We start from the raw sequence: 27,973 nt of genomic DNA on the forward strand, positions 1-27,973 counted from the left end.
TTATGAAGGTATACTGTCCCCTAAAGTACCAAAGGAAGTAAATTTTTTATCATCATGCAGCACGGAAGTCAGTGATATCAATATGGTCATGCCATGGAACGAACAGACGAAGCTAACTTGAGCTATAAAGAAGTCCTGGAGCTGGAAACAATGTTGTATATTACTTAGTCCAATCTTATGATCTACATATGAGGAGACTTGGTTCCAAAAAAGAGCCATGATATTTCCAGAAAGATATACCAAACAATAAACAGGCATGATTTTAAGGTCACTTTTGGTGATCTTGCTAAAGTTTTCTCCAATTACTTTTGAACTACTGAGTACTTGGGTACTTAAATGCCACATCTTCTAATCTCCACCTCTTTTCCTTATCATCTCATTTAGATACTGGTCTATGTGCCCATCTGCTTCTCCATTTAATCATTTCAGTTATCACATATCTTACATATGAATTATGGTTTAGAATGGATGCCTCTTTTGGCTCTTGAAATGTCCAGAGTATCTGCTCATAGGTAATTTTAAAATAGAGTTCTGATCTAATTAGAAATTATCTCTTCTGGGATAACAACAAACACAGTAACAAGTGTTGAGTGTTTATCGTTGAAATGAAATTTGTTTCTCTTCATTTAAAAAAATGGTGAACTGATGATAGATTAGAAGAATTATCATTTTTCCACAATAAAAGTTTTTAATTAATGCCAAAACTATTGGGTGAATGATTTGGGAAGCTGGATATTCACAAGGTCTCAAAATACCATGCTTCAGATTTTACATAATTATATAGTAAAAACAGAGCCTCTGCAGTGGAGAGCTCTGGCAGACAACATCCTATTAAGTGAGGAACATAGCATCAAAAATAATGGGATAATTAACATTATGGGCTCCTGCTTCCTCAGTGTACTTCAGTGGGACATACACACACTAACCATGTAGTTCTCTTGCCAAAATAGTAACGGGAACACAATCTCTAGAAGACAATCACAACAATCTAGACAGAGGAACATTTTATATGATAACTGGCCTAGACTCTTCAAAAATGTCATTGTATTGAAACAGAAGTAACAGACAAATGAAAGAGAACAATTCTTGATTACAGGGAACAAAAGAGATAAGAAAATTAAATTATATCCTTATTCCTTGATTGAATACTGGATTGCAAAATTAAAAAAAGAACTATAATGTATATTTATTTAAAACTAGAGAAATTTAAATATAGACTGAATATTAGATAACATTATTATATCAATGATAATTCCTCAAATGTGAATGCTGTTATCATTATGTAGGAGAAAGTCCTTGTTTTTATAAGATACATACTGAAGTATTGAGGTATTAAATGTGGTAGATAGATATTTAGATATAAAAGTAGATATATACACACTTTTATATATATAATACATATATCTGTGCACCCATATGTTTTAAAATGTTACTTAGATTTAAAAGTTTTTAAATATAAAGTTGAGGAAATTCCATCCCCTGAGTTTATCACATATAAGGTCTATAATTTAAATTTTAAAAGTATTCCCTTGTAGATTTTTACACAATTAAAATGTGAAAATGTTTCTTTAGGATACAAAGGTAGATGTATTTTCACCAAATAGTGCTGGAAAAATTGGACTTGCACAAACAACAAAAAGAGATGATGAATTACATTTACCTCACACTATACATAAAAATTAATTTTATCTAAATGTAAGATCTAAAATTATAAAACTTCTAGAAAATGGTATGAGTAAATCTTTGGGAACTTGTGCTGGCAAATATTTTTTGTACAAGACAAAAGCATAAATAATAAAAGAAATAATTGATAAATTAGACTCCATTAAAATTAAAAACTTCTGTTCTTTGAAAGATGATCCTAAGAAACTAAAAGAAGAAAAAGCCATGGACTGGCAGTAAATATTGTAAAGCATTTATCTGATAAAGGACTTATGTTCATAATATATAAAGAACTACAACAATTCAATGATAAAAACCAAATAACATCATAGAAAATAGGCATATAATTTGATTAGACACTTTAACAATGAAGACACATGATGGCCAATCAGGACATGAAAAGAAGCCATGCATTGTTACTCATCAAGGAAAGGGATGTTAAAACAAAATGTGATATCACTACACAACCACTATAGTAGCTAAAATTTAAAAAAAAATAACCATGGCAAGAGATGGAGGGTACATGGAGCAAATGGAACTCTCAGGCATTGCTGGTGGGAATGCAAAATACCGCAAACACATTAGAAAATAGATTGTCAGTTTTGTATAAATTTAAACACTTATGCAACAATCCCACTCTTAGGAATTTACCCAATAGAAATGAAAATATATATCCATACAAATATCTGTATGCAAATGTTCATAGCACTTTTATTCAAATAGCAAGAAATTGGAAACAACCAAAATATCCACTACTGGTGAATGGATCACAAATTTGTGGTATTCCATACAATGGAATAATACTCAACAATAAAAGGGAATGAAGTACTGTTACATGCAAAAATAACAATGATTCTGATTGTGCATTTTCCTGGCTGGGAAATAAGAACTTAAAAACATGAAGGGGGCATAATCTGGGCACATGAAATACTAATGCTCATTCTACAACTCAGAGGAAGTCATCGTTTTCCAAAAGTGTTTTACTAGCCATCACAAGATTATCTCTAGGAAGACAATTTTACCTTCTTTCTACTTTTCTGCTTTAGCACATTAAATTTGAACATTTGTCTTCTTCAAGATGTAAATACACAATCCCTTACACAAAACGTCTAAATCCTAATGTATTTCCATATTCAGAATTGTTTGATATGTTAGAAAGGAGTATAATGTATACACTGTAGAATTCATAATACTCCTGAAAGATTACAGAGTAATTTCATATAATCAAACACATTAATATTCTTTTAGCAAAATATAAATATTCACACAAAGTGGGACAAGTAAGAATATAAATGGTTCACTTCAGTTCCAGTCAGGTTTTGACTACCCAATGAAATTGCATCAAACTTACATTTTATTTATATTTTCTGCACTTTTGGTATTGTGAAGTCGAGAATGAGGGATTTCTAACCCCATATTAGGAAAAAAAATTTTAGATATGCTACCCAACGCAGTAGCCACAGGCCACACACTGTTCTTTATATTTAAATTGAATTAATTAAAAGTAAGTAAAATTAAAAATTTACCTCCTCAGCTACATTACAGGCACTCAATAGGCATATGTGGTTAGTGGCTACTGTATTGGACGGCACAAATACAGAACATTTCCATCACTGCAGAAAGTCTATTGGATAGGAGTGTCTTAGACAAGTTGTCAGCAAACCACAGACCATTCAAATCCAGCCTGCCACTTGTTTTTGTACAGCACACAAGCTAAGAAATTTAAAATTGAAAAGAATTTTAAAAAAGAACAACATATTGTGACATGTAAAAATTATATGAAATTTAAATATCACAGTCCATAAATATTGGAACACTCAATCTTATGTCATTTATGCAGAGTCTATGATTGTTTATACGTTACAATGGCAGAGTTAAGTAGTGGCAACAGAAACCCTGCTGCCCAAATATTTAGGTAATGTGACCCTGTTGCCAAATATACGATTTTTGCAGTTCTCTCATCTTGTGTTGGTAGAAGAGTGGAACCACACTGTGAAAATGGGAACTTCAAGAGTGCTGAGGTGAATGTATGAGAAATAAGTCTAACCTTAGGGATGAGGTAGTTTCTGAATTTAATATCACAGGTCACTGCCTGAGGCAGAGGCGTGGGGATGAAGTCAATGTATCTATGGACCTTGTGCACCACGGCATCCATGTAGGGTGTGTTGCTCCTGTCCTGCATGCAGGGGCTCCAGTATCTGCCAATCACATGGTCAGTCTCTTCCTGGACTTTAGCTGATAAGACACAAGTAAGACTGATGGAAAAGAAGTAAAATGGCACATTCACCACAGCAATTCAGAGTTACACTAAGAATTATGAAGCTGTCCCAACATCATTGTAAACATAAGTTATATGCTCAGAAGTACAACTAGACATAGAGAATTGCTATAAAATAGATACATGTAACTCTTGTTATACATATAATACATATACAAATAATACATATAATTATACAAATAATACATATAATCAATACAAGCTAGGCATTAGATATATCTGTACATACCTATATATTACCATACAGAATTAATTACACAAATAGAAATGATGAAATGTTTCAAAATATGAACAGTTATCACATAATTAACTCATGAAATTGTCACTGCGGAAAGAAAAAGAAGAAATTAATATTAATTTATATCAAATTAATGTATGAGTTTTAAAAATTAAATTATACTTATGAATCCATATGTATTTATGTCTTTGTGTGTGTGTCTGGATATATGTGTGTATGCAATTTGCAATGGTACCCTCCTCAACTTCCCACTCCCCAGATCTAGTCTCTTTGACTCATTCTAGCAGTTTCTTCTCAAAAATATATATTCATATTTCAAAATAGTGACTCTATTTCTGTTTCTATTTATGTATTTATCCAGTTTTATGCAATATTATAAGATATCATTATGCAATATTATAATATAATATTATAATATTATAACTTAATTAAGTTCTGGTATGATAGCTGAGGATTTGCATCTCCATCACCACTCAATACAAAATACACATGAATAGATACACACATTTGCACATGCACACACTTGCCCTCACTCCAGTTTTGCCTATATATTTTTATCATAATTTTGATTAGATTAATATACGTTGTTTATACCACTATAACCACATAAATATTGTTCACTCATAAGATAACTATGATTATTTTTCATTGGCATATTTTTTAACATACAATTTTGTAACTGTAATCTTACATTTTACAGTAAATAATTTATATCCATTCCTAAATTTCTAGTTGCCTATTTAGAATTACTTCCAAATGTTCAGGCTCACGTTTTAAACTCCTAGTAATAATTTTCCAAATGCTCAAACCTCAGTTTATCAATCCTTCTCTTTTATTTTTCTTAACTTCCTGCACACCTTTATCTATTTAGTACAATCTAAACTGGTGTTTCCCCCGGCCTAGTAACAATTACCCTCCCTGAAACTTTCATCCTCCTACACGAGGGCTTCTTATTCCTGGAGCCCGTGACCATGTCTGAACTAGTTTCAAATATTTGGATGGAGCATATCCTCCAGTATCCTTCTGAGGAATTGGAAAGAGGAAGTAAAATTTTTGGTAAACATGCACAACTGAAAATTTCTTTTTTTTATAATACCCAAGATAATAGTTGCTTTTGAGAGTTCTGCTATCCTTCTGATTCCTAATCTTTTCTATAAATGACCTGATTTATCTCTGAAAGTTTTTATGATTTTAACTGTCCCCTGATGTTCTGAAATTTCGTGACCCTGTCACTTGGGGTGGAGGTTTTTCTTTCGTTTACTCTTTTGAACACATGGAGAGAATGTTCCATCTTGATGGTGGAATATGCAGGTCTTTCCTTTGCAGCTATGCATTCTCTGAAGTGTATATCTGGCTGCTAGTTTCAGGATGAAGGTTGGAGAAAAGAGCTAAGAATCTCAGAATTCAAGAGGTGGACTCTGACTTATCCCCCCTTTTTAGCTCTGTGATTAACTCTTTCCTTGACTCTGCACGGTGTCCCTGAGTGCAGGTGTCTTATGTTCAGTTTCTCTAGAGAGTACACCTGTGTTTCCTGTGAGAGGAAAACAGGTACCTGCTCAAAAAAATTATAGAGAGAAACTGCACAACTGTACAAACCTGTACAAATTGTAGAAAGAAGCCTCCTGTCTTCTGCTTCATCCTCCCCTAACTTGCTAGACACTTGGTACTTCTAAATAGTGAGACTTTAGGGATTTGGGGGACACAAATTAGCTTTTCCACATTGATAAATCTTCCTTTGACATTCAGGTTACAACTTCATCCTGTCTGCTGAGGTACTTATCACCCTCCCTTCTGCTCTCTGTGTTTCAGAAATTTTTTGAAGTCTTGAAGGCTGCTTCCTGTACTCATCTTCTTCAACTTCAAAGAACTAATTAATTCTCATTTGTAATTATTTTATAATAATTTCAATGAGATCCTGACACAAGAAAAGATAATGAATGTTTCTAATCTGTTGTGCACAACTGGAATTCTTTTGAGGTGACTTTCTAAAATAAAATGCTCATAAAAGATAAAATTATTTACCCTGCCCCCCCCCAAAATCTTATTTTGGCAAACCTAGTTTCCTGGAAACAGACATCTGGAATGGTAAAATTCTTTAGGCACATCGTCTGACTAAATACCAGCACCATTCTTGTGAATCTAACTTTTTAGAATACTTCTCAGAGTGTAGAAATTTTTTCAGGGTGCCTCAGTAAATTTCTAGAATTTCTACTTATGCTTCTATAAAAAGAGTTTCCATCTTCCCTACCTCAGCATTAGAATGCTGTATTTTGAGAATGAGGAAAGATTCCTGCAAGAACATACCTACCATTCAAAGTGGCCTCTTCTTAGGAAAAGCAATATGCAATCTTAGGCCAATTCATGATGGCTGTTGCCTGACACAAATCACCTCCCAATGGAATCCAGACACTGCACCAGAACTTTGCTGCCTTCCTTCTACCCACACTGTCCTTCACTTCTCTCAGTCACCAACCTCTGTTGTGCAAAGTTGTCTTATTTTATCCCTTCATTAAATTTGGACAAATTATAGCTAGTGGAACAGAAATTTCGATAATGAAGCTTCTCTAAGAGAAATAAGATGCAGGAAAGTAATAATGCCTTGCCAGATTTATCTTCTGTAATTCACCCTGATCACCATTTGCAGTCTTACCTGTGACTTCTGGGTGCTTTATCAGAAGTACGATTTCATATCTCAAAGTGGTGCTCATGGTCTCTGTTCTAGCAGCAAATACATCATATGCAGTGCTTATCAGATTTTCAATAGTAAATTCAGCCTGTTGATTGTGCCTTTCCTAGCAATGAGTTAGTGCAGTTATTTGGCAAATTAGTTTGCCAGCATATTTAATTACAATAAATACAAAATAACTTAGATTGTTATAAAATTAAGCCATCATACAAACTGAATTGCGCAGTACTAGATAAAGCTGTTTTGTGGGATTGTAGCCTGCAGGTTAGTTGGCCCAATCTTCATTTCCTATACCCTTACTCCTTGCTGGCCTAAATGTTCCATTCATCATCCTTTTTGCACTTAGGAGTGCCATGTAACATATGTTTTATGAATGAAATATAAACAAAAGCCTGTTGGTGTCACTTCTCTTCTCTTCTTCTTACTCAAAACACAGATATTAAGGTGGAAGTCAGGCAGACATCATCTTGGGACAGCACTATTTAAGCACAAAGTTGAAGGTCTGTATACTAGGTATGGTGAAGAAAAATGGAAGATACCTTAGTCTGTGATGTTTCAAGGCTACTCTACTAACCCTAGACTGGCCCACCACAAGATTCCTTGTTGTAAGACAAACAAACAATTTGTTGAAGACCTGGTTAATTGGGTTTTCTCTTATTTGTAAAGAAACATAATCTTAATTGATAGAAATGGGTAAATTAGTGCCATATCATAGAAGATGTAACAAGATTAAATCAACAGTACGCAATTGTCTTCTCTGTTAAAGAATTTAGTTGGACTCACTAAATCAGCAGATTCATTATGAAGTTGAAATTGTGCAACAGCTCATATGGCAGCACTTCCTGGAACAGATTATAGAGAAAAAGAATGAATTCACAAAGACAAGATGGGGGGGACCACTACTGTAGTCCAGTGGTGAGGCAATAGGCAACTTGGTCTAGGAAACAAGTGCAGGAATGAATAGGAATTACAAATAAGAGGGACACCACAAACATGAAGATAGAGAGGTTGGGGAATTAATTACCCAGAAGAGAGGAAACTGAGGGTAAGGGTAGTGCAGCTGCTGAGGATATGGGACTGACTAAATGGAGATCTCACAAATTGATGTTTGGGAGAAAAGACTTGATAAAGACAACTAAGATTGATTTAGGACTGAGGGGTTGTGTGACACAGAATTGACAAAAATGGGTTAATTTTAAATATTGACTAGAGGGTCAAAATATTTTATATATATATGTAAATATATATAATATATATGTAAATTATATTATATTAAATGTATATATATAAAACATATATATATATATACACATATATATATATTCTCACAAGTCCACAGGCCAGCATTAATTTAGTGGTGCTCTTATATCTCTAATATTATGTAGTCAACAACATTAAGGCAGACTTAACCCTCTGAACAGGTGCACTTCCTGGACATAGTCAGTTATCTCCCTTATTAATATTGGCATTCCACAGTTTTCCAGCTTGTCAAATCAAAATTACTTTAAAGTCAGTAAAAAGAGCAGTGTACTCATAAATCAATACTAATATTTCCAGCTGTCAAAGTGAATTTGGATATTTAGTGGTTACGTGCACATATCCAATGAAAATTAAGCATGACTTTATATAAAGCAATGTTCTAAGAAATTGAAGAAGGTCTAAACAAATAGAAACACATTCCATATCACGAATTGAAACACTTAATACTGTTAAGGTGGCATTACTAGAGTAATGCCACAAAGACAGCAGTGTAGGAAGTTCCTGGAATCACTCCCTCCACAGAAACAACTATTGACCCGGTGTCAACTGTCTGAAGCAACTATTTTGGGACTCCAGAGTCTAGACTCCAGAGTCTAGCTGAACACTTACAGCTTGATGAGGAAGAAGTTGATAAATTTCAATTTCTAGCAGCTATCATTCCCCATACATGAGGTCCCCTGCAGGCAGCTGTGAGGACAGTGGCCCAGATGCCTGTTGCAGGTTGCTATTCCTAGGGTGGGCAATAGGGACCTTGTCCCACAAAAATCAGGGTTTTTTGTTGATCACATGCTTTTGATTACTGAGGGGCTGGCACAGAGCCTGGCCATTGTGTAAATCTCCACAGGCTGAACAAACTGTCTGAACAGCACTGGATAAGGGGATTTAAATGGGAAGGATGCTTTTTTTTTCTATTCTTATTAGATTCAGGCATTTAAGGAAATCTCCTCCCTGAGGAAGCACATACATCAGACATACTAGACAAAAACTTTAAATTCAATGTCTTAAATATGCTGACAGAAACCATGAAGAAATCAAGGAAAGTAGGAGAACATCAATAAACAATAGAATATGTCAAAAAAGAGATAGAAAATATAAAAAAAATAACCAAATATAAATTCTAGAGCTGGAAAGTATAATAGGTGAAAAAATTTTAAAAATTCACTAGAATGGTTCAACAGCACATTTGAGCAGGTAGAAGAAAGAAACAACAAACTTAAAGACAGTGAATCTGGAATCACCCAGTTGGAATAGTATAAAGAAAAAGGAATGAAAAAAAATGAAGAGACTATAGGACACCATGAGACATACCAACAAACACATCATAGCAGTCACAGAAGGAGAAGAGAGAGAAAAGGGCAGAAAAAATATTTGAAGAAATAACAGTTAAAACTTCCCAACTTGATGACCAACATGATTCTACATATCCAAAGAGCTCAATGAAATCCAAGAAGAATAAACTCAAAGAAACCCATACCAAGACACTTTTTAATTAAAAAAAAAAAAATCAGAGAATATCTTGAAAGCAGGAAGAGACATTTACTCATCATATACAAAGGATCATAAAAAATATGAGCTGAAACATTGGATGTCAGAAGACAGTGGGATAATATATTTAAAGTAGCAACAGAAAAATGACTCATCATGTCAAAGAAGCATCAAAAAAATTAGTGATTCCAGTTTCTGTCATGTCTATGTGAGAAGCTCAGAAATATTGACTCCATCCTAACAACAAATAAAAAGCTGAGCAAACTAAAACATCAATAATTCTTATTGGATTCATCAGAGAAGTAAAGTTACAGGGAAAACCACTGTTTTCAAAACTTCGGAGACAGAAAAGTAGATACAGAGAATCATGACTCAGCAGAGCAGAAATCCATGAGCAGAAATCTCTGTGGGAACCAGAGTAGGAAACCTAAACTGCAATAACCAATTGCTGGAGGCTTAGTGTAGACAAGTCTGAGAGTGAAAAACTCTAGGGGGCCCCTTCATATAGGGGTACCCACACATTTGTGAGATTTACCGTCAGAAGCTCTAACAGGTCCTCACAGTTAATATCAGAGAAAAGTACCCTTTGCTTTTGGCAAGGAGAAGAGAAAATGAACCATTTTGAAATATGCAAGAGCATTCAGTTGTTCTTCACAAGGTCTGCCCTCAGAAGAAACTACTTTACCAGAGCCTAACCTGCTTGGGTTTTATCAGAGCCTAACACACCTCGGGGAAGGGGATACCCAACTCCAGCTGGCTCTAGGCTTCCACAAGAGAGAAGAGAAATTCATGACTCCAGTGTCATCTAGCCATTCTGTTCCACCTACGAAGAGAGAGGAAAAACTAAGAAGTGCTGGTGAAGTTCGCAGTCCAGGGGCACAGGCTCAAAAAAAAAAAAATGAATGAGAGCTAATTATAGGATATTTACATCTTTAATTCGTTCTGAGTTTACTTTTGTGTATGGTGTAAGATAGTTTCCTTCTTTTGTATGTAGCTATCCAGTTTTCCCAATACTATTTATTGGAGAAACTATCTTTTCCCCCTTGTATATTTCTTCCTCCTTTGTAGAAGATTAATTGATCATATATGCATAGGATTATTTCTGGGGTCTCTATTCTAAACCATTGATCTATGTGTCTGTTTTTTTGCTGGTATCACACTGTTTTGATTATTGTAGTTTTGTAGTGTAGACTGAAACCAGGAAGAGTGATACATCCAGCTTTGTTATTGTTTCTCAAGATTGTTTTTGTTATTCAGAGTCTCCTGTGGTTTCATATAAATTTTAGGATTATTTGTTCTAGTTCTAAGAAAAATGCCATTCGTATTTTGATAGGGATTGCATTGAATCTGTAAATTGCTTTGGGTATATGGACATTTTAACAATATTAATTATTCCGATCAGTGAGAACATTATATCTTTCCATTTATTTGTATCATCTTCAGTTTCTTTCATCAATGTCTTATAGTTTTCAGACTACAACTCTTTCACTTCCTTGGTTAAAGTTATCCCTAGGTATTTTATTTTTTTGTTACAATTGTAAATGGTATTGTTTTCTTAATTTTTCTTTCTGATAGTTTGTTATTAGTGTATGGAAATGCAACAGATTTCTGTACACTAATTTTTTGTCCTGCAACTTTACTGAATTCATTTATTAGTTCTATAGTTTTTTGGTGGAGTCTTTAGGGTTTCTACATATAATATCATGTCACCGGCAAAAAGTGACAATTTTACTTCTTCCTTTCCAAATGGGATGAACTTTATTTCTTTTTCTTGAAAATCGCTCTGACTTGGAATTCCAATACTATGTTGAATAAAAGTGACAGTGGGGACGTCCTTGTCTTGTTCCTGATCTTAGAGGAAAGGATTTCAACTTTTCACCATTGAATATAATATTACCTGTGGGTTTGTCATATATAGCCTTTATTATCTTGAAGTATGTTTCCTCTATACCCACTTTGTTGAGAGTATTTATCATAAATGTATGTTGAATTTTGTCAAGTGCTTTTTCTTCATCTATTTTGATGATCATATGATTTTTATCCTTCCTTTAGTGGTGTATCACATTGATTGATTTGCAGATGTTGAACCATCCCTGCATTCTTGGAATAAATCCCACTTGATCATGGTGTATCATCCTTTTAATGTATTGTTGAATTTGGTTAGCTAATATTTTGTTGAGGATTTTTGCATCTATATTCATCAGAGATATTAGCTTGTAATTTTGTGTGTGTGTGTGTGTGTGTTTGTCTTGTTTTGGTATTAGGGTAATGCTGGCCTCTTAAAATGTATTTGGAAGCAATCTTTCCTCTTCAATTTTTTGGAATCATTTGAACAGGATAAGTATTAACTCTTCTTGAAATTTTTGGTAGAATCCACACGTGAAGCCGACTATGCCTGGACTTTTGTTTGTTGGGAATTTTTTGATTCCTGATTCAATTTCATTGTTAGTAATCAGTCTAGTCATATTTTCTATTTCTTCTTGATTCAGTCTTGGAAGATTTATGTTTCTAGGAATTTGATGATTTCTTCTAGGTTGTCCAATTTGTTTGCATATTATTGTTCATGGTAGTCTCCTATGATCCTTTGTTTCTGTGGTATAGCTTCTAACTTCTCCCCTTTCATTTTTTATTTATTTATTTAGGCCTTCTCTCTTTTTTTTCTTGATGAGCCTTGCTAAAGTTTATCAATTTTATTTATTTTTTTCAAAGAATCATCTCAGTTTCATTGATCTTTTGTATTGTTTTTTTTTTTTAGCCTCTATTTCATTTATTTCCACTCTGATATTTATTATTTCCTTCCTTCTATTAACTTTGGGCTTTGATTGTTCTTCTGTTTCTAGTTCCCTTAGGTGTAGTTAGATTATTTATTTAAAATTTTCTTGTTTTTTGAGGTAGGCTTGTATGGCCATGAACTTCCCTCTTAGAACTGCTTTTGCTGCATCCCATAGATTTTGAAAAGTTGTGTTTCCACTTTCATTTGTCTCAAGGTACTTTTCGATTTCTTCTTTGATTTGTTTGTTGACCAACTGATTGTTCAGTAGCATGTTGTTTAGTCCCAACGTGTTGGTGTTTCTTCCAGTTTTCTTCTTGTAATTGATCTATAGTTTCTTACTATTTTGATCAGAAAAGATGCTTGATATAATTTCAATCTCTTAAAATTTATTGAGTCTTGATTTGTGACCCAACGTGATCTATCCTGGAAAATGTTCCATGTGCACTTGAAAAGAATGTGTATCCTGCTGTTTTGGGATGGAACGTTTTGTACATATCTGTTAAATTCTGTACATATCTATCTATACATCATCTGATCTAATGTATCATTTAAGGACACTGTTTTCTTATTGATTTTCTGTCTGAATGACCTACCCATTGACGTAAGTGTTGTATAAAAGCCCCTTACTATTATTGTATTACTGTCAATTTCTCTCTTTATGTCTTCTAATATTTACTTTATAGATTTAGGAATTCCTATGTTGGGTGCATAAATATTTACAAATATTGTATTCTCTTGCTGGATTGACCCCTTTATTATTACATCGTGCCTTTCTTTGTCTTTTGTTAAAGTCTTTGTTTTAAAGTCTATTTTGTCTTATAGAAATATTGCTACCTCTGCTTTCTTTTTCTTTTCATTTGCATGAAATTTGTTTTTCCATCCCTTCACTTTCAGATTGCGTGTATTTTTAGATCTGAAGTTTGTCTCTTGTAAGCAGCATATACATAAGTCTTGGTTTCTTTATCTGTTCAGCCACCCAATGTCTTTTGATAGGAGATTTTATTCCATTTACATTTAAAGTGATTATTGATAGGTATGTACTTACTGCCACTGTGTTAATTATTTTCTGGTAGTTTTTGTAGCTCTTCTCTGTTCCTTTCTTCTTGTCTTGCTCTGTTCTCTTGTGGGTTGATGACTTTCTTTAGTTTTTTTAGTTATGTTTTGATTTCTTTCTCTTTATATTTTGTGTATCTATTATAAGTTTTGGTTTGTGGTTACCATGAGGTTCACATGTAACAACTTATATATATAGCAGTCTATTTTAATCTGATATTTGCTTACATTAAAATGCATTCTAAAAGCTCTATATTTTAACTACCCCCCACATTTTATATTTTAACATCATATTTTACATCTTTTTATTTTTTGTATCCCTTAATTAATTATCATAGTTATAGTTGATTTTACTACTTTTGTCTTTAACCTTCATACTAGCTGTCTAAGTGGTTGATCCCCTAACTTTCCTATACGTTTGCCTTTACCAGTGATATTTTCTCTTTCACTTATTTTCTTATTTCAAGTTATGGTCTTTTCTTTTTCACTTAAAGAAGTCCCTTTAATATTTCTTGTAAAAATGGCTCCTGTCACTGTCTCAGTCTCTGGGGGGAGTCTTGGCTGATTCAGGCCTCTCTTGCAGATGCTTTAAAGTTAGTAAATGCGCCCTCTTCACATACAGTTTATGCACTTTTCAAACTGGTGTTTTGTGCTGGTTTCTGGTTTGAGTGAATCTGCATGCAAGCTCTTTAAGCGTGGGTATTTGCATCCCCTATAGTTTTACAGCTTTGTTGACCTAATCCCCACTCATTTCAAAGCGTCATGTTTGGGGGGTTTGTCTTTCTTGTGCAGTATCTAAGGGTTGTGTTGACTGATGTAGAGCTTGAATTCCTTGCTCCTCAGGGAAACATTTCATACCTTTGCGATCTCTGCCAACTGTGGATTGGTGCAGCTGGAGTGTGATTTTTCTTTGATGAGCCCATCACTTTGTCTCTTTTACTTGTCTTGATGTTATCTTTTTATCATTTGCTGTGGAGGCTCTGTTTGTCGAATCTTCTCGTCCCTTTCAGAGGGAATTATACCAAAGGAAGTGGTAGATTTGTTGTGTCTGGTGGGTTGAGGTGGGTTCAAGGTCTTCCTACCCCACCATCTTGAACCTCCTCCCATATACACAATCAATTTAAAATTGATTGAAGACCTAAATGACAGAGCTAAACTATAACACTGTCAGAACAAAACATAAGCATACATCTTTGTGACCTTGCATTAGGGAATTTTTTCAGGTAAAGTGAACTTCATCAAAATTAAAAATTTTTATGCTTCAAAAGACACCATCAAGAAGTAAAAGGAAAACATACACAGTGGGAAAATATTTTGGCTGAATATCTGACAAGGGATTTCTATCTAAAATACTTAAGAACCCTTATAACTCAATAATAAGTAAAAACAAACATCCTTGGAATAAATGGGCAAATAATCTGAACAGACATAACTCCAAAGGATATATACATATGACCAATAAAAACATGAAAGGATGCTCAACATCATTAATCATCAGGGAAATGAAAATCAAAACTACAATCAAAGACCATTTCATACCAATTGAGATTGATATAAAGAAAACTAAAGATAATAACAAGTGTTGATGTGGATATGGAGTAATTGGAACCCCCATAAAATGCTAGTGGTAATATGAAATGGTGCACCTGCTTTTCTCTCTTTTTTCTTCTAACAGTTTTATAGCTGTAGCTCTTCTATTTAGATTTTTGTCCAGCCACAGTTCCTCAAAAGCTTAAATATAGAGTTACAATATGACCCATCATTCCACTCCTAGGTATATATCCAAGGGGGGAAAAAAACATATATCCACACAGAAACTTGTACACACATGTTCATAGAAGCATTACTCATTACAGCCAAAAAATAGAAAAAGTTAAAAGTACATCAATTGATGAATGAATGAATAAAATTTGGTATGTCCAACCAATGGAATATTATTCATCCATAATTGGAATGAAGTCCTGATACATGCTACAATGATGATAAATCTTGAAAACATACTAAACTTTGCTTTCATTTATGCTAAGTCAAAGAAGTCAGTCACAAAAGTCCATATACTGGAAAATCAACTTCTCTAAAATATCCAGAATAGGCAGATGTTCAGAGCTAGAAAATAGATTTGTGGTTGCCTAGGGTTGGGATGTTAGGGAAAAAATGGGAAATGACTGCTAAAGGGTATAGGGTTTATTTTTGGGGTGTGAAAATGTTCTGAAATTGATTGTGATGATGATTTCAGAACTCTATGAAAATACTAAAAACGATTGAATTGTGCAATTCATGTGGGAAAATGGTATGACATGAGAATTATATCTCAATAAAGCTGCTACCAAAAAATAAATTAATCTGGACCTTAAATACATTGTGAGGCCAGAGAAACAATATTGCTTTTAAATATAGTATTCAGGAAATATCCACTTGAAATAAAATACCAGAGATCTTAGAACTCTCTTTAACCTGAGATTAATGAAGAGGCTTCATAACATGAAGGAATTCCCAATAACTGTGTGCAAAATACGTAGAACTGGTATAGGTGCATGCTTCTGTAAAAGTCTCCACACATTTAATCATATTCACACATTAAGAGGACCTCAAAAATAATAATAATCATTGCTCTAACATAAGACAAGGCAGAAAGCAGAAATAATTTACTTCTTCCCTCTTCCAGTTTCTTCAAGTCATTTCATCTTCTTACTTGATTACATCTAGAACACGATTTGATGGTCTAGCTCAAATTCTATGGGTAATTCTTTGAATGTCATCTCCTTCAGCATCTTTGACTCACTTCACATTTTGTCCTAATACCTCATGTTTCACATCTTCCCAGTGCCACAAAGTGGTTGAATGAAATAACGGTGTCTGACCTCCCTCACATCACTGAGAAATTTGTACCAACAGAGGTGTCCTTATGGTATCTACATTAACTTTTTCACACAGTTTTTCAACTTGACCCTACCACTATTTAAATCTATCATCCAAATCTTTCTCTCCTCAGTTAAACTTCATGTATGAGATTTTTGGTCTCATCCCTGAAATTTCCTACCCAAGCCCCTGTAATTTGGCTCCCATCTTTCCCTCTTTATTAAAACCACTCTCTATAGAACTCCTCAGACACAAAGTCTAATAAAATTCAAAGACCTTCTCAGGAACAGCATTCTTTACTTCCCAATTTTATCTGTTCTATTTCTTCTAAAATGTTGCTTCTTATTTGACTTCCATGGCACAACCTAATTGATACTATTCCTAGATTTCTGAGAATATGACAGGATGGACAGCCTTTATTTTATTTCAGATTGCTCTCTACTTCTATGGCCCAGATTGTCATCAAGTCCAAGTTTAAAGAAATGAAAAATCACCAAGCTAATCTTTGAACTCTAGTCTCATCATATAGATCCCTCTACAGGATGCTGAGGATAATTTTTCCTAGTAGTTAAATGAATCCCATTCTTGTTTTGGCTCATATTTATTACTGAGCAAATCAAAAATTTCCATACCAGCATTCATGCTTATAGATTCCTTGACAAACACCAATTTCCAACTCCTTATCTGTCCAAATTCATTTTTAGTTACCCTCAGTTAAGGCTTCCCTTTTTCATCTACCCAGTCATTTTGTGAACACACACTTCTGAACATTTTCATTCACCATTCAACTCACTTGAAATTTCCAACACTGTCTCTCACTGACAATATTTCAAGATTTACTCAAACCTCAGAACATGTAGGAAGCCCACCTTGGTCAAGATTTTCCTTCTCATTCTTCCATATACTGAGTGCAAATGATCATTTCCATCTTCATTTTATGTCTCACTATTTTGTATTTTGTAGCTTTTTTGTAATTGTATCCATTTCACCTGAGTTATGCATTACGTCTCACCTCAAGTATATTGTAAGCACCTAAAAACAGGGTCCATGTATTTAACAATCAATTTTAAATTTTCCATGATGCTTAGTGCAGATCCATACACACAACACATACGGAAAGTGCTAGTCAAGTATTTTTCACTTTACCATTTAAACATCCCTTGTAACCACAGAATTTATCAATGAACCACAAAATGCACAAGCAATCAAATAATTGAGCTCTTGTTAACATTTTACCTATTCCATTTTGATCAGGAAACAATCAATGAAGACCCGAGGGTTGTTAATGTCTAGAGATTCTTGGTGTTCTTTTATTTTCTCCAAAGGATAACTTTTTATATAAGCAATATCTTTAAGTAATTTCTTATGACTCCCTGGGAAATAATCAATGAAAGCAGGAAAATTATTGCAGACCTGAAAGAGAAAAGAAATATTTATTAATAAAACCACTTAATGAAGACGTATATATCATATGCCAAGTACTGGTTAGAAATTGTTGCTAAAAAGATGAACAGAATGTGGTGTCTACCTTGAGGGGAGAATTTTCACTTCACATATATAATAATTCTCTATGCTGACAAAGGTTTCAGGAAGAGAACTATGTGCAGAGGTTGAAGATGATAATCATTTTCTATACTCACACATCATTTTTAAAAATTAAAAACATATCGAATCTCTCATTTTCTACATCAGTTCTTCCCTATAACCTGGAAATAAAGGGTGGTATGAATTACTATAATTCACACTTTGTAGATGAGAACTGAGGTTAAGGGGGTCTGAGTAACCTGATAAAGAGCATAAGCTGGTCTCTGTTGTTTCTTATTGCATCAAGCAGCCTCACAAACAGAATCAGTACTTTAGAATGGACAGCATCTTGAAAAACCATGAAATCCAATTGAGCATTTTATGGGTAAAGTAACTGTGCATAAGAGCAGGTAAGTAACTTCTGTAAGATCAGAGAATTATATTTTAGACAGAATATAGTACATTCAGGCACACTCAGCATAGGCTGAAATTATGTTTATTTAGGGTTCATATGCCATAAAACCCAAACATTTTGTCATTCTTAAACCAGTTATCTTTTCTTGGCAGCATCTGTGCTCCCAAACATTCCTCCTTCTTGATATCCTAAATTAGGATATTTCTGCCATGTTATGTTATGAGGGGGGGTCTCTAAGTGTTGATTGGACGGTAACACTATTGGGTAATGGAAGACTTTCAACAAGGGCCTTGATGTCCACTGAGTGCTATGGCCATACTTTTGGATAGTCACCAAAATACTTTATGGAAACTGGGCTTTGAAGTTTACTGGAAAAACCACTGGAGAAGAAGAAAATGGATTTGAATTCAAACTCTATATTTGGGCATTCATTTTCTTGTGTGTAAAATAAAGAGCTGAGCCATCTTTTGCAGAGGTTTATGCATGACACTAAGCTCTGGGCAGGACTGTGTTATTCAAACATTCACTTCACAGTTTGGTCCATATAGAATTTAGGACTTGTCAGAGAAAAGAGTATAAATGGTTTCTCAGGAAGAAAGGATCTTCATCTCATTTGCAACCATTGGGAGCTCAGAATCTTGACTTTTTTCATTCAGTAATTCCAACAAGTTAAGGAAATTCTGAAAATGAAAATGATTCTGTAAAATAATGGAGCATATCACATCGCAGGGAGTGCAGCCCAGGATAAAAGTGGGATTGCAAAGTGATGCTAAAGAGCTGGAAATATTTAAAAATAACATTATAATATGCATATAAAAGTGTTCGTCTTTTAGATAGCAGAGAAAACTAATTTTAGAAACTATAAAGTAATAGCTAGTAATATCAGATCTTCCTTTAACAGGAAAAAGTTCATCATGTGTAAAATCAATGTATCACTGTTACATTAAATTTGAGTTGACCATTAGATCTTAGCTAGTTTAGTAATTGCTTTCCCAATACTCTATTCACATTCACCCCTTTATTTACATTATTATAACCCAAGTTACCTCTTATTTTGGAGGTAAATAGAAAAAACTTAAAGAGGCTGATTTCTAAAACATCAAATAATTCAAGTTACCAGTGCAGGATCATCTCTGTCTTCAAAGCCTATGAACAATTAAAGACTGATATAGGAAGAAAAAGTCATTAGGGACTTTAAACGTTTTATATTTAATGAATAGTTGAAAGAATTTTATGTAAAACAGCAGAAGGGAAGACTAAAGAGACAGAGATTATGGACTAATTCGTGTATTTCATGGAACAAGTGTAAAAAGGAGAAAGAATCAGTCAGTTATTGGAAAAAAATCTAACACATAAAAACAATAATAATGAGGTAGATTTGTCTGTCTAAGATAAAAGTAAAATGAGAAATATTACTCCAAACTATATCCCAGGTAAGGCAAACAAAAAAAAGGTTAAATTGATAAATGGAGTTCTTTAATTTCTTCAATACATGTATAGAAAATAAAAATTTTCTATTTTAGGAAGTAGAGTCTGTCATCTTCAATGAGCTCCCGAATTTAATTTATTTGGACAAAACTGTCTTCTTGTGGACTTCTGGGGTATTATTCTGTATAGTCATCAACAAAATAGTAAATTTTAATAAATTTTATAACTTAACCATCTTGTTTTCCAACATATGCTCTATCTTTGAGAATGTTCCATGTGCACTTCAGAAGAAGGTGGATTCTGCTATTTGGGGATAGAATATTCTATATACATATATCTACTAAGTCTGTCTGCTCTGGTATTTCATTTAGGGTCACTGTTTCCTTGTTGGCTTTCTGTCTGAATGATATATCCATTGAAATAGTGGGGTGTTAAGGTCCCCTAATATCATTGTGTTGGTGTTAATGTCCTACTTTAGCTCTGTTAATAGTTGCTTTATCTACTTTATTGCTCCTGTGTTAGGTGCATATATATCAGTAAGAGTTATGTCTTCTTGGTGGAATGTCCCTTTTATCATTATATAATGCCCATCTTTGTCTCTCTTTACTTTTTTTATCTTGAAGTCTACTTTGTCTGATATAAGTTTGACTACACCCACTTTCTTTTGCTTGCCAGCTTCCATCCCTTCACTCTGAACCTATGTATGTCTTTGGAGCTGAGCTATGTTTCCTGCAGGAAGCATATTGTTGAGCCTTATTTTTTGATCCATCCAGCCATTCTGTGTCTTCTGATTAGTGAGTTCAATCCATTTACATATAGGGTGATTATTGATGTATGAGAGCTTAATACTGCCATTTTGTCTCTTGTTTTCTAGTTCTATATTGCTATTGATTCTTTTTCCTTGTATTTCTGTCTGCCGTTTCCATTTGGGGGTTTTCTGTGATGGTTTTCTCTTTATTTATGATATGTGACTCTGCTCTGTTTTTTTTGTTTTGTTGTTACTATGGGGTTTGTATAAAGGATCTTATAGAGGAGATATTCCTTTGCCTGATTGCCTCTTATCTTCATTAGACTATGCCCGTTCCACCCCGTCCATGTTTTTGCCATCACAATTTATTCTTATTTGTGTTGTGAGTTTGTGATAAAATTGAAATTTTATAGTTATTTTTGGTGCTTTCTTTCCCTTTATCCTTAAGTTATAATTGTTTGCTAACCTATTTTGATACAGAACTGAAATTTTCTAATTTTGTCTGTCTATCTCCTGACTCAAAGATATGTAATCTCTGCTTTTTTGTTTCATGTAGGAGGGTTCCTTTCAACATTTCTTGTAGAGCAGTCCTAGTGGAACATAACATACCCACTTATATGGGATGAAGCAAAAGCAGTACTAAGAGGAAAATTTATAGCAATACAGGCCCACCTCAACAAACAAGAAAAATCTCAAATAAGTAATCTTAAACTATACCTAAAAGAACTAGAAAAAGAAGAAGAAAAAACAAAGCTCAAAGTCATCAGAAAGAGGGAAGTAGTAAAAATCAGAGCAGAAATAAATGAAATAGAGACTAAAAAACAACAGATAAGATCAATGAAGCTAAGAGTTGATTCTTTGAGAAGATAAACAAAATTGACAAACCCTTAGCCAGACTGGCTAAGAAAAAAAGAAAGAATACTCAAATAAATAAAATCAGAAATGGATACCACAGAAATACAAAGGATTTTAAGAGACAATAATGAAAATCTATACACCAAAATATTGGATAACCTAGAAGAAATGGATAAAGTCTTAGAAGCATACAACCTCCCAAACCTGAATCAAGAAGAAATAGAGAAATCAATAGACCAATCACAAGTAAAGAGATTTAAGCTGTAATCAAAACCTCCCAGAAAACAAAAGTCAAGTCTTCTCTGGTGAATTCCACCACACATTGAAAGACAATTTAATACCTATCCTTCTCAAACTAGTCTGAAATATTGAAGAGGATGGGATGCTTCTGAACTCATTCTATGAAGGCAACATTATCCAGATTCCACAACTAGATAAGGACAATCAAAGTAAGAAAATTACAGGCCAATATCACTGATAAACATAGATGCCAAACCCTCCAACAATATATTAGCAAATTGATACAATACATTAAAAGGATCATATACCATGATCAAGTGGGATTTATTCCAGGGATGCAGGGATGGTTCAACATCTGGAAATCAATCAATGTGATACACCACATTAACAAAATGAGGAATAAAAAATCACACGATCATCTCAATAGATGCAGTGAAAGCATTTGACAAGATCCAAATGATATCCCACTTCCCAAAATTCTCAATAAAATGGATATGGAAGGAAAGCACCTCAACATATTAAAGGCCATATATGAAAAACACACAGCCAACATCATAGTCGGTGGAAAAAAACTGAAAGCTATTCCTCTGAGATCAGAAGCAAGAGAAAGGTGCCGACTCTCGCCACTCTTAGTCAACATAGTACTGGAAATGTTGGCCAGAGCAACTAGACAAGAAAAAGAAATAAAAGGGATCCAAATTGGAAAGGGAGAGGGAAAATTTTCACTGTTTGCAAATGACATGATTCTATATGTAGAAATCCTAAGGAATCCATCAAAAAACTATTAGAAATAATCAACAACTAAAGCAATGTTGCAGGATACAAAATCAACACACAAAATATCGGTTGCATTTCTATACACTAACAATGAACTAGCAGAAACAGAAGTCAAGAATACAATCACATTTACAATAACAACAAAAATAATAAAATACCTAGGTACAAATTCAACCAAGGAGGTGAAAGATCTATACACTGAAAATTATAAGACATTATTGAAAGAAACTGAAGAAGCATAAAGAAATGGAAAAATATTTCAAGGTTATGGTTTGGAAGAATTAACAAAGTTAAAATGTCCATATTACCAAAAGCAATCTACAGATTAAAGGCATTCCCAATCAGAACGTCAATGACATTCTTCACGAAAATAAAACAAAGAATCCTAAAACTTATGTGGAACAAAAGAAGACCCTGAAAAGCCAAAGCAATCCTGTAAAAAAGAACAGAGCTGGAAGTATCACTATCCCTGACTTCAAAATACACTACAAAGCTATAGTAATCAAAACAGTATGGTACTGGCACAAAAACAGACACACAGGTCAGTGGAACAGAATTGAAAGCCAGACATAAACCACATATTTATGGATAACTAATCTTTGACAACATAGCTAAGAACATACCATGGAGAAAGGAAAGTCTCTTCAATAAATGGTGTTGGGAAAACTGGGCAGCCACATGCAAAAGAATGAAAGTAGACCATTATCTTACATCATACACAAAAATTAACTCAAAATGGATTAAAGACTTGAATGTAAGACCTGAAACTGTAAAACTCCTGGAAGAAAAGTATAGGTAGTACACTCTTTGACATTGGTCTTAGCAGTACCTTTTCGAATACCATGTCTACTCAGGCAAAAGAAAAAAAAGAAAAAGTAAACAAATGGGAATATATCAGACTGAAACGTTTCTGCAAGGTAAAAGAAACCGTGAACATAATGAATAAACAACCCACCAGCTTGGAGAAAATATTTGCAAATCAAGTATCCGACAAGGGGTTAATTTCCAAAATATATAAAGAACTCAACAACAAAAAATAAACAACCTGATCAAAAAATGGGAAGAGGATAGGAACATTTTTCCAAAGAAAATATACAGATGGCCAACAGGCACATGAAAAGATGTTCAACATCACTAATTATTAGGGAAATGCAAATCAAAACTACAATGACATATCACCTCACACTCACGAGAATGGCTATAATTAACAAGACAAGAAATAACAAGTGTTGGAGAGGATGTGGGGAAAAGGAAACTCTCATTCACTGCTGGTGGGAATGCAAACTGGTGCAGCCACTACGGAAAACAGTATGGAGATTTTGCAAAAACTTAAATATAGAAATATTAAATGATCCAGCTATTCTACTACTGGGTATTTATCCAAAGAACATGAAATCAGTCATTCAAAGAGATGTATGTTCATCACAGCATTATTGACAATAGCCAACATGTGGAAGCAATCCAAGTACAAATCAATTGATGAATGGATAAAGAAGATGTGGTACTTGTATAGAATGGAATACTACACGGCCATAAAAAAAGACAAAACTGTGCCATTTGCAGCAACATGGATGGACCCTGAGGGTATTGTGCTAAGCAAAATAAGCCACATAGAGAAAGATAAACACCACATGATTCCACTCATATGTAGAAGATAAACAAACACATGGATAAGAACAGATTAGTTGTTACCAGAGGGAAAGGGGATGAGGGGAGGGTGAAAGGGGTAAAGGGGCATATATGTACGGTAATAGATTAAAAACTAGACTATTGGTGGGGAACAAGATGCAGTCATACAAACACAGATATATAATAATGTACATCTGAAATTTACACAATGTTATAAGCCAATATGACCTCAATAAAATCATTTTTAAAAAATTTAACCATCATTTTGGTTAATTCTATCATTTTATAGGTAAAGAAATTAAAGTAGAGGAAAGGTTTTCTTTTTGTGGAGATCTGAAGAATGAAATTGTAATCAAATGATCAATAAATTTTATATGTAAAAAGATCCCAAATTCACTTCTGTAGATTTAATTAGAGGTGACTTGAATCACAAACAATGCGAAGAAACAATAGGGCATTGTATAATAGGAAACCTGTGGAGTTATCTGCTTCTATGCCAGGATCCTTTACATATTCCAGTGTCTAAGCTTTCAAAAACAGTTTTATTTTGGCTAAGGAGGTGGAGGGTTATTTGCAACACCTAGGGGATGTGTGTGTGTGAGAGAGAGATTCACACAGGTATGATCTGATTTGCAGTCTTTCCTTTCACTTCATTTGGGAGACAAATTTTAAAACAGGGTAATTTGGACTACAAGCAGAAAATTAACCATTGTGACAAGAACTTCATATGTTAGTAGAGCTGACAGTGGGAGGTATATAATTACCATAAAATTTTAACCCAAAATCCAATAAAGAGGGGGAAAAATTTAAGCAAAATTGAAAATAGAGTCAATTACAGTTAGGGATAGAGATTAATAATATTTGAAGTCTGCTTAAATAAATCATTGTATAACTTGGTATTTGTGTATTTTCAGAATTATGCTGTAGTGTATATATTCACAAAATGTGTAATTCAATATGGTAAGTGGGAGGTAATATGAAATAATTCATGCTAAGAGTCTTTAAATCATGCTTTGTTCACACAAAAATTATAATTTATGAGAATTTCACAAAGATATGCCAAAGCAATTAATATCATACATTAAATTAAAATCATATGTAGCACTATTACTGGTAGGATGTGTAGACAGGGACGTTGGAAGAAATCCTCAGACTTGTCAGTGAGGCTGACCAAACAAGTATAGTCCAATCAAGTGAAAGCACGTGTCAGCTGGTTCAGCAACATAAGAGCATGAAAGGTTATTCTCACTTGACAAATATTCCCTGGTGAGACGTTCTGGAATAGGTAACCCACAATTATGCTATGGAAAAAACAATGATCTTTAACTCTTTTAAAAAATGAGGCTCAAAACTTTCTACTCTTATAATGTAATGATTTGAAATAAAACAAACAGAATAGGATTAAATGACATTTTTACCCACACTGTATGCACAACCCCGAGTGTACACGCACAAGCATAGATACACAAAAGCTCCCTTGGCTCTCTGCTTCACACCCTCTCTCCTCCACACGAAGGCTGGTAGCCACTTATCCATAATGAAATATTTGTCCACCTCTGAAGTATTTTCAAGGATGTTATTAGGCAAGAGAGCATTCTGATAAGGTCAGAGATATAGAGTATAGAATCACTTACTGTTGGTTTTTTCCAACTCCTTCACAAGGCAGCAAGCTTCCTCTTAAACGTGATCCTCAGTATTCCTCTTCACCATCCCCAAATTTCTCAGGTTCCTGAGGGAAAAGTTCCGCTTCTCCTTCCATCTTTTCCCATTGCTGAATGCTATTCCTATCTAAAGGGAAACAGAAACTGGAAGGGAGATTTTCAGCAAGGAAGAGGAAGCTGATACTTGGCAGCCTTTGGACCGTTGTGCATTCTCCTCACCCCATTACCAATGCTGAGCATGCACACACACACCTACCATGTCCTTTATTAGCTCTTGCACCAGCTGGGAAACTGCCTCTGCCAGAAAACTCCTCTCCCAGATCAATCAGGGCTTCCTTCACTGCTTCATATCCATGCAGCACCACAGTGGGCTTCATGCCAAAATACACAGTGAACACAGGGCCATAGACTTTTGGAAACTGGGAAATGGAAAGAAAATACAAATATTAACAAAAGAAGCCAAAATTTGGTCTTTATTTTGTGCATGATTCAGACTGATATTATCATAATATATTTTCTATTTTTATTCAGCCAGCACAGCTTTAAATACTTCTAAATTTTGCTGATGAATATGATGATTATTACAGCTGCCACATATGGATGGCCTATGATGTGCCATGATCTGGGCAACTAGTACACAGATTACATATAATCTTCACATCAACACATTCAGCACTTTTATTTGCTCTGTTTTCCTAATAAGGAAACTGAAGTCAGAGAATTAGAAATTCTTTTGTAGTGTACAATGGCTAATAAACAGAAGACCCAAATCTGAACTTCTGTTTTGTCAACATATGATGCTTGAGCAGTTTATCAGTCCCAATGCTTCCCACCTCTGGAAGAATATGAGGTTTATTGCTTCAGGATGACCTGTGGAACCCATGGGAATTCTGATTTAGTAGCCCTGTAATGAATCCTAGAAATCTACCTTCTAAAAAATTAGCCCCGATGAGTCTAACACCCACTCTAATTTGAAACCACTGATATTACTAACACAAAAGGAGAGCAAGCATCACAGAGGCAGTGCCAGAACATGCAGCATCTCATGGAAGAACAATTTCTTCCATCCTGCAGCATTCATAGGGTACAGAGAGCAGCTTTGTGCAGAATCCAAAAGAACTCTGTTACTGCCCAATGGATCCTGGAAGATTATTTCTTTCACTCATTTATGCTCATCCTGAGCCCATAGCTATTTCTTGACATTAGACATAATTCTTCTTCAGAGAAGTTTAATTTTCATGAGTCATCAGAACAAAACCTATAGCTCATAAAGCAGATAACTTCTTGAATGAAATCTCGGATCCCAGAACACTTCCCTTACCAATTGCCTTCAGGCAAAGAATCACAGCAAATGACAATGAAACAATTCAGGGCAGCAACACTCCAGTTTGCCACTTTATTATTTTGATCCTGCCTTATTATGACTTAAATGTTTCTCTTCTCCCAAAATGTGTTACTTTATTCTGCTATCTGACAAGGACAAACTAAAAACACAATGGAAACATTGAAATACACAAGAAGTATTTTCTGTACTATGATCTATTTTAATATTTGCCACCAGGAATACATTTTATTTAAGTGTAAAGATTGATTTACTTACGCTTTGCAAGCCACAGAAGGAGCATAAAACATACATTGATTAAGGATTTGCTGATGTCTTTAACATCTAATTGTAGGATGTTTCCAATAATAGGGAGAGGAATAGGACCAGACAGAATCTTCCCTTTCCTGGAGCTCTGTTTCCAGAGTGAAAGGAGAAGCAAACAGGAGAGACAGAGCACCAGAAGCACAACTGGATCCATTGTCTCTTCTTACTTAGACAACTGTGAGCCTGAAATCCAAAGCTTTTATAACACGCCCTGCTAATTGAACATGCGCCTCTCTGAGGTGTAAAGTGACCAATCAATCAGCTAAATCAACTCTAATCCCTTCTAAGTGCACTTTTGGTCCACTGATAAAGATAAAAATAAAGTGTTCTTTAGCCTCGCTCTTCTTCTTTCCAATCCCTTATCCTTGAGATTCTGGGATAGGGCCCAGGATGTGGTAATTAAAAAACAAACACACAAAAATCCTCAGGTAGTTTCAAGTGCAGCCAGGATAAAGAACTACTGAAGGAAACGATTTCATCCAAAATATTGCTCAATATTCTGGATTCTCAGACGGATGACCAGTTGACAATTTAGAACTTTTGGGGAAACCAGTACATTCTATTTCTTATACATATAAATGTTTTTCTTGTAATGTTTTATCAAACACTAAGATACTTTGTCCTTGAAAATGGGAGCCTTTTAAATATTTTAATGTACTGCACTAACATTACAACTGCCTAAACATAAAATAGCTGGCATAACTCACATCTTGAATAACTATACATATATCACTCAATTAGCTGAGTAAATATA

At 34.3% G+C, this 27,973-nt stretch overlaps 2 pseudogenes; one reads left to right on the forward strand and one right to left on the reverse strand.

Annotated features, from left to right (window-relative positions):
* LOC131406862 (cytochrome P450 2C9-like) lies at positions 1-27,373 on the reverse strand (annotated as a pseudogene).
* Positions 1-27,973, forward strand: part of LOC131407284 (cytochrome P450 2C9-like) — a 556,896-nt pseudogene that overhangs the window by 123,092 nt on the left and 405,831 nt on the right.

This window comes from Diceros bicornis, chromosome 6 (assembly GCF_020826845.1).
Source record: "Diceros bicornis minor isolate mBicDic1 chromosome 6, mDicBic1.mat.cur, whole genome shotgun sequence".
NCBI lineage: Eukaryota > Metazoa > Chordata > Mammalia > Perissodactyla > Rhinocerotidae > Diceros > Diceros bicornis.